The sequence below is a fragment of the Lonchura striata genome, chromosome 1, assembly GCF_046129695.1.
Source record: "Lonchura striata isolate bLonStr1 chromosome 1, bLonStr1.mat, whole genome shotgun sequence".
Lineage (NCBI taxonomy): Eukaryota > Metazoa > Chordata > Aves > Passeriformes > Estrildidae > Lonchura > Lonchura striata.
In genome coordinates, this window is record NC_134603.1 from 133,623,673 (window position 1) to 133,632,838 (window position 9,166).

Genomic DNA, 9,166 nt, shown 5'->3' on the forward strand with positions numbered 1-9,166 from the left:
TGATGTCCATTTTTCTGGGTATATGTTACAGCCCTTATAAAGGTTTGATAACCTAGGGTAGGTTTTTCTTTCACTTCTCTTGTCACCAACATTGTCAGTTGTCATTGACAATGGATCTTTCCTCCACTGCCTACCAATGTTTCCCTATAGTTGAGGGAAACAAGTGTTAAACATAAATGATGTAAACAGTAACCCTGTTTCCAGTGTTAAATTTGTTAATAGGGACTTGGTTTCCACTACAATTCAATAATTTTGTTTAAAATGGATTTTATGTTTGGAGCTATCTTCTTTCAGCTGGTTAGCTGGTATTTTCTTCAAACAATGCTTTGGAAAAATGTACCTGTGTTGAAAGTTGTCTGCCATTCTGGACTGAGTATTGACTGGAAAGAGTTTTGAGGGGGGAGGAAGAGTGCGGTAGCAGGTCAGTTCTGTTAAATCCCGGTTTAGTTGGTGCAGTTAACTCTACTGAGAGACTTATATGTCTGAATGTTGAGGGAATCTGGTAATTCTTAACGATGAAAATCTTACAGACTTGCTTTTCCAAGAACTGGGGACATTGGGACACATTAAATCCCATTCAGTATGTTGGGTCCTTTTAATGGTATTCTGCCATAAATCACATTTATTCTTTGCAAAACAGTATTTCTGGTGTATAGTAAAAATTTCACAAAGTCATTGATTGTCTAATTTCTTAAGGAATAAACTTTGTTCCATTTTCAAAAAGAAAAATGGAAAAGGTTTCTTAATCCATTTGAAATTAACTTAAATGATAAGCAACATCTGTGGAGGCTTAAATTACTTAGCCTTATGTTTCATAGAAGATGTCACCAGCTAGAACTCTGCTTGACAATATTTTAAGAATGACAGTTAACAGCCTGGTTAAAACACATGTATTTTATCATTTATATTAGGTTTAAAATGTACTTTAGCTTTTAATTCACTAAACAAGTCTAAATTTTGTGTGGACCAATGTGTGCATTTAATGTCATACAGGGAGTTTCTCCATCCCTGTCTTGTGGCATTAAGGAAACATAATAAATTTCTACAGCCTAAAAGCAAATAAGTACTTTAAAATACAATTTAAAAGCAAAAGCATTGCATAAATTTCATTTCTTCACAGGCTATTTTACTCAGATTAACTGTATGTGTGTGTGCATATATATATATATATATATATATATATATATATATATAATATATATATATATATAAATTATTGAAATATATAATTGACTTTTTAATCTTAATATAATTTATAATTTGACTTCTTGCCTAATTTATTTAATAACTCCTAGTTATTGTGAAAACAGTAAAATCCATGCATGCTGTATCACTGCATGAGGATCTGACTCCTTGTTTATTATTTCATAGCTCTTAAGCTCATGCATTAGGGTGGGAGTGAAGCGTACTTTCCAAGAAGTGAAGATAACAATCATAAATCCATAAGCTGTGGAGGAACTTTGAAGAGCCCAGAAGCAGAACAGAGTTTCTTGCATGAGTTCAGCAGGTATTTGCAGAGTTAATCCCATGAAACAAAATTGGGAGGCTGGATTACAATTTGTCAATGTCACTTGACAGGTAAGGATTTACTTGTCTCTGAAAGGCATTATTTGGGAATAACTCCTTTATTGCTACCCCTTGGGAATTCTTGCTTTCAGGTTGAGTTGCTTGAGTTTTCCCATTTCTAAAATAGCCCAAATAATAGCAATCTGTCTTAGGCACCACAGTGAAATGGAAATCTGTTGACTAAGGTTTAGCCCACTGTTGCAGTGATGCAACAAAGAGGTCTAGGATTAAATACTTCCAGATGCTCAGGCAGTAGTAGAAATGCTAAATCAGTTTGCTGGTGTTTAGATCACAAGTTTAAGTCATATTAACAGAAAATAAGTGGGAAAAAAATCAATTCTCTCTATCCTCTAACAGTGGGTAGGGCTTTTGTAAGATTTTGTGTATATGGCCTTCCTGCAATGTCCTACAGCAGCAGTCATGTCAGCTGCTATTAGGTAACCAGGGCAGACTGTGCATCTCTCCTGTGCTGTCCCCTGCCAGCCTCCAAAAGTCTTTAATAGTTAGAATTAGTTGAAATGATTTAGTGAAGACTGATATCTCAGGGACAAAGTCAGTGTGAGACTCCTGAGTACAAAAAGATGACCTCGTTCTTCACTGTTTAACCAGTTTTTAGGATTCTGCAGGAATGCTTGGTACCTATGTAGGCACAGCTACAGCACAGATTGTGGAGACCCAGTGTGGACACTGACACTGGATTTTGGTACATCAGATGTTACTAAGGTCATGCAAGTGTTGGGCAATTTCCCTTATTTCCAGAGACCAGCAGCTTTGTAGAATAAAAAGCAAAGAATAAAATCCAAAATGTTTGGAACCACCCACAAAATGCCATCAGTGCTAAATTATGTAATTCCAGCATTAGCACTGTGAAGATTAAAACCATTTACATGGTTTTATGCCTGTTTTCTGTTGGGAAGGTAACTGGGTCTTTCAGATGAACAAATTACAGATTTAGTGCTAATCTCTACTTCCATAATTATTGTCAAGTTTCAGGAAATAATAATAAAATTATTTCTTAATAATACGTATTACTTTAATATAATGCTTGTATATTGCCAAAGCACGGCTGAAGTTATTTTATAACTAGAGCATTGTGACCTTGTTTAGATACTTAAAGGCTACAACAGGAGCTATTTGGTGGTTTTCTGTTTTAGTGTTTGCCATGAACTAAGTCTTATCCCCATTTTCTAATGGCCATTTTTCCAGTAGTTAAAAACCTCTTCATTTTCTAAATGTCTGAAACACATTTTTTTTTCACTTTAAAATCTCAAATTGTCCTTCATTAAGGACAGGTTTAAAACACAGATGTAGGAAAAAACCCACTTGAAGTCAGCGTGTTGAAACTTGTTTTTCTGCAGATCCTGTAGAGAGAAAACGGGGAGAAAAAGGTCTTGGCTTCCCTCACATGAACATCTGCTTCTACACTGACCCTAGTCCTTCTTCCCATGTTTAGGTGATCAGATCTCTTTGTTCTTCCCCAGCAGCTGTCCAGCCCTGCAGGTCCTGCTGACAGAGCCATGTCTTGGTGAGGATGTCTAAAGCAGAACCCTTGCAGTGGGTAGCAGGCAGAGTGCTGGGGTAGCATGAGACACACGGGGCTGTTCCTCTCTGTCCATTAGGGATGCAGGGCCCCTGTACCATGGAGCACAAGGAAGTGTTGATCTGTCCTAAGGGACTATGGTTGGGAGCCACTGCAGAGCCCTCCCACTGCTCCTTCCCCAAGCAGCTGGAGCAGGCAGGCAGGCAGAGGGAGGAATGCTTATGAGAAATGTTCATTTCAATTCTTAATGGTTTTAAGTGGATATGTTATTCCATCTCCTTGCTATGGTGATACAAATTCCAGAAAAGGCTATAGGGTGGAATGCAGCCCCTTCACAGGCCCTTCATCGGTGAGATGGAACTTGAACCATTCACGTACATTAACAGACATTCACAGGCTTTTCAGAAAAACCTGAAATTGCAACCCGAGGCCAAGGGAAGAGATGGGACCTGTGCAGTGCTTTTTGAGACAGCCCATCATTTTCTCAGCAGCAGGGGGGTGTCATAAGATGTGTAGGATTGCACTCATTCTGTGCAGGCACTGTTCTGCACTGACATTTGTCAGCTCTCAGTTTGTCATACTATGAGTAAATTTGGTTTGCAAATGTTTCCCCTCAAGCACTGCAAGATGTATTTGCCACATAAGTTGTGTAACATTAGTTCCATCTTTGAAAATTCAATCTTTTTATTCTTGCTGATATTTTTTTTCTGTAGGTGACTGATGAAGAAAATCACTCTTTCCAGTTAACAGCTGAAAAATTAAAGCTGCATTATGGGAACTAAAAAGCAGGTATAAATAACACACATCTCAGATTTTCATGCTTTCCTTATTATTTTGCAAGAAGCATATGTTCTCAGCATTGAAGTACAGTTTCATCTCTGCAGATTTTCAGTCTTGTGACCCAGGTGGGTCCAACTACAGCAACAAGAGCTGATTTTATAATTTGGGCACTGTAACAAAATTCAGAGAAACTCCCTGTACTTTATGAAGAACTGTTATGAAGAACATTTCCTGTTTTTTAAGACCAAGTTTCTTTCTCTGTAGATTGTAATGAATTCAAAGTGTTGTAAACAAGATACTGTTCTGACCCTGAGAAGAGACACTGTGCTACTGTAACAACCTACTCAGATAATTAAAGAAACATGTAATGTGATTTTGTAGAGGTTTCTTCTCAGTTACAGCTAAGAAGAAAATGTCAACAAACAAAAAATCTGAAATGTAATTTTTCCAGAGTTTGGGAAACTTCATTTATTCAAAACACTTAGCATAATCAGTGATTCTATTCTGATTGGGACTGCATAACCAGGGACAACAATATTGCTTGTCACATCCAGTTTTTTCCACATTCTTCTCTGTACTTTAAACTGCTTTTCTTCCCAATGGAAATGTTTGGTTTTGTGAATGTCCACAAAATAGTGCTTGCTAGTATTTCAGACTAAAATGTTTTCTGATTTCATTGTCTTGATATTCATGATCTGTGCACTTGATGGAAAATTATAAATGCTGTCGCAGCTGTTTGTGAAAGATCCAATAGCACAAGCAGCACAGGCAAAACAGTAAAACATTTTACCTAAGATGTGGCAATGATGGATGGTAGTGATGTTTCAAAACATGAAGCAAGACAGATTTCTTGGTCCTCTTCCAAGACAGAAAACAAGGTTTAACAACAGAGCACATTGTTACAAGGAAGGTCACTTAAAAAGGTCAGTTTTCAAAATGACAAACAACTGGCTATTTTGGATACAGACAAATATGTGCATAACATTTTTTCTTAGCTATATTGAAGTTGTTCTAATTGCTTGATCAATGTTGTGCTTGTGTTTAAACACTGTTTGTGCTTTTGTCAGACCGTGGGAGCCTGAGCATTCAAACTCTTCCTGTTTGATCCTAGCAGAGGGAAGCAGGACTTGATTCCCTGCTGTCCCTTTGCCTGTCAGGGTGGATAATGGACCAAATTATCTCTTTAGAGATCTCCACGTTTTTCAGCTTTCTGGAGCTGAAAATGTTCTCATTAATAATATTACAGACTGGTTCTTTGGGTACGTGTAATATCATAAATAGATGGAGGAACTAGGCTAGAATAGCAATTGAGAAACTGCCATCCCACAGCAGCTGATTCTATGAAAAAGAAATAATGCCTCAATCCCTATTTTCTGCTCAGGATATGTCAGAGGTCACATACTCTAAATATGCTCTTATGCAAGGCATGCTGTGGAACAGCTGTTTGAAATGCCATTGTTTTTTAATGTTATCTTCTTTCAGGTATTTGCTTCCTGAAGAATCAAAGGCAATACACAGGAAGTTCAGTGCTTGAGAAGTTCCTGCTGACAGTACTCATTAACACTCAAAGACATTGCACATGGCAGGGAAAGTAAGTGTCAGAGCCTCCTCATAAGTGAACTTTTATTTCCTGGAGTTCCTTGGGAGTTATTTTTGCAAATAATGTAATTTGTGGGAATCTTGGGTGGAGTGAGAATTTGCAGTGGGTGAGGTTTTCTAAACATGAAAAATGTAGAGACAAAACATCATTATTTAATTTCAAGTTTATCCCAAGCATGTAGTAGTACAGCAACTTCATGCTTCAAGTTTAAAGTCTTCAAAGCTTGTGCTAGAGTTGTGCATATTACAATGTATTATGGACTGTATATTTTAATCAGAATACTGAAAATACTGAATCAGGTGATATTCAAATCTTGCTGAACTTTTGTAACTGGCAAAATGTTTTTCTATATTCCTGAGCTGTGTCTAAACATATACATCTCTCAAATATTTGATACACCTTTCTGTATATGCATGCTGAGTACTGAAGAGGCATTTAATTTTGGCTTCTGGGCTTCCTTTCAGATTATTTCCGTGTGCCTGTATTCATTGGATAGCATTTTCATACATTAACTATTGAAAAACCCTTTGAGTTCTGTAATGTATACTCGATTGACAGCATTGTATGGGGACTTCTTTTGCTTTGTTTTTGATTTGTTTTCTTTTTAAGTATTTGCAGAATTAATTCCCTGTGTTGCTCCACTATTTAGGTTTGGTGAGAGGAAACTAGAACTCCAAATTTAACAGAATGCAGAAATAGGGGCTCAGTAGGATTGTCTTGCTGTGGATCTCTGCTTTTGATAAATACTTTTATCCTGTATTTAGACACATCAGTAAGTTTCCCTCCCCCACCAAGTGATCTTTATTGCATTTTGAACAGTCCCAGCTCTCACCCTCTCCTTGTATTTCCAGTCTCCCACTCACAGGTGAGGCCCTTTGCTGGACTTGTTCAGTACATCCATGCCTTGTACTGGCCAGCCCAGAGCTTGTGCCCCAGCACTGCAAGTGTGTAACACCAGTGCTGTGGAGAACACACCCGTGATGTTCAACATATTCATCTGACCTTGACAGGGACTGAACAGTGAAACAGCACCACCAGCAAAACACCCCTGTTGAGTGAGCTTTTCAGGCCTGTGAAAAACAAAGGTTGGTAATAAAATGCTACAGAAGACGTTCACAAAACTTGACTGTACTTGGCAGACTAAATGTCTTGTTAAAGGAAAGAAAAAACAATGTGATAGGGTCTAGTGCTTGTTACTCCTCAGTGATTATCCCCCATTAAACACCAGCCTGTTGTTAAGAGGAATTTGAATGTTAGAAGTTATTAGAGAAGAAACAGAGACTTCAGAAAGTATTCCTTCAAAAAAATCCTTGCTGTTCCTGCATGTCTGCTGTCAAATGTTATGTGCTGTTTAGATCCCACTGCATGGATAGAGCAGAACTGGGGATATCAGAAACAAACAGCCTGTCACACATGCCACTCCTTGATGGCAGGAATGTGGGTGGGTAAAACCAAATTGACAAGAGATTTTTTTAAAACAGATTTTTCCCAGATCTTGCACTGTCTTTTCCAGTAATTTTCTAGAAGAGACATTTTTACTTTTTTTCTATCTTTGACCTTGGAGTAAAAAATATTACTGGCCACTAAAAGCTGAAGTGGATGCTTCTTTCCTGATGGTCTCAACTTATTCAGTAGCTGCTGGGTTAAGCTTGACTAGAAAGCCCACCAAGAAAGTACATTGCAATATGTGTCCCTGGCACTGTCCCAGTATTTGTTCCTTTGTATAGCCTTATATGGATATGTTAAGTTTCAACATATCATTTCCACTTATCAATGCAGCAATTAAGCCACAGTCAGGCTCTGCAAACTCTGCAGTCGTGAAGTGGTTCCTTTTGGTTTTGTTTTGGCCAAAAATAAATGCCAAAGCTACTTCCATTTCCTCCACAGTTTGCAATCAGCTTCTCATAAAAAAGAGACAAGTCTTTTACTTTGCCTAGGAGTGGTCTGTTATGACATAGCTTAGAAAAAGAGCCCTTAAGAATGCTCCAAGAAACTCCTTAAGGAGAGGTAAGTGGAAAATTCTGTATGTGGATTCCCACAATTTGGGAAATAGATACCTGAGAAGGGCACACGGATTAAAAGGACAGGTTACTCTTTGCTTTACTTCTTAATGACCTACTGAAATCAAATTTAGGCTTAGGATAGAAGAGGTTCCCAAATTCTGCTTACATAATTCAGATTCACTACCACAAGCAGCATTACAGTGTAATTTTACACAAAAGTAACCTAATTGCAAAGAAAGGGAACACTGATTGCATAGAATTGTACATACACTGAGAAGGATTATTATCAAAGGTATGATCATCTGAATACAAAACTAAACATTCCTATCCAAGTTCCCTAGGGGAAGATTTGTGTTAAAAGGAAAGGTATTTTGTGTGTTTCAATCCTGGATCAGTTGACAGAGGCAGTTTACAACAGGGTACCTTACACTGATGAAGGCAGAGAGGTGTGATGGCCTTCAGCAAAGAAGTGCCCATGGACACTGATGGAGTGTAGGAAGACAGGTGGAACTACTGAGACAACTTTGCCTCTAGACAGCTTCATGAGAAAAGAGGAATACTCCTGCGCTGTTCTCCCTAAATGAAGGAGTTCAAAAGGCGTTGCAGGAGCCCAGTTGCCATATGTAAACAGGTGCCTGGGTTAATTGTTCTGAGTCTAAATGCCCTGCACAGGAGAGTCTTGATATGTTCAGGATAAAACAACCTTCTATCAAAACTAGATTCCAGTAATACTTCTGTTTGATTAAATAGACATCGAAGCACTTTAAGCATTTCATAAAGATGCATGAACCACCTGTAGATGTTGTCCATGAATCTGTTCTTGTGATTGAAGCTACCAAACTAGAAAAGAAGCTGTAGGCCAAATTCAAGAATAACAAATCACCAACTAGAAGGGCTGGGTAAAAAAAGTAAAGTAGTCTTCCTGAAAGTAAGTGTGACTGTGTGGGTGAAAGAGAAACAATTGCCAAATACAAAATACTGTTGTCAGTGATCATGAGATTGTGTAGTGGGGAGCACACAAAAAGAACTATTAACAACTATGAACTGTTGTAAAAGTGTTTCTGCTTGGGCATATAATGTTCATCTTCCATAATTTTGTAGTCTCCTAACAGATGTACCAAATCTAACTGTGTGAAAACAGAATAAAATTGTAATTTGTCTTTCTAATTCAGTAACTGTAAAGAGCAGTTGAAACTTCAATACTACACCTATTAATATTTTTGTTCTCAGCTCTGCAAGGCTATTTAAGGCCTTTATTAATCATAATACATCATATACCACCAACCACAATAAATGTATGCTTTGCTTCTTGTATAATATTAATGTTAAAGTTGAGGGCTGCATTACATGAAAGCAAAGCTATTGCACTGGCTTGGATATTGAGCTGCAGGCACTTAATCCAGCCTCTGCAGGATGACTGAGATGATTGCCATGTAGCACAGCACAGCAGCAAGAGAGGAACCCCAGCTTCATTTTAGGAGCTCAAGGAGCTGCATACTTATTTATCCATTGTGTTTGCATCATATTTTCCCAGAAAGTATTCGGCTCCCAACAAAGCCATTGCCCAAAAGGAAACCCTTCTCCAGCAAGTATTATTTTGGTACAGTAAAGTTCATGTGAAAGTTAAGGGCACTCCTCCCACAAATGTCTTGCAATGTGTGCCTCAGGGCACAGGCC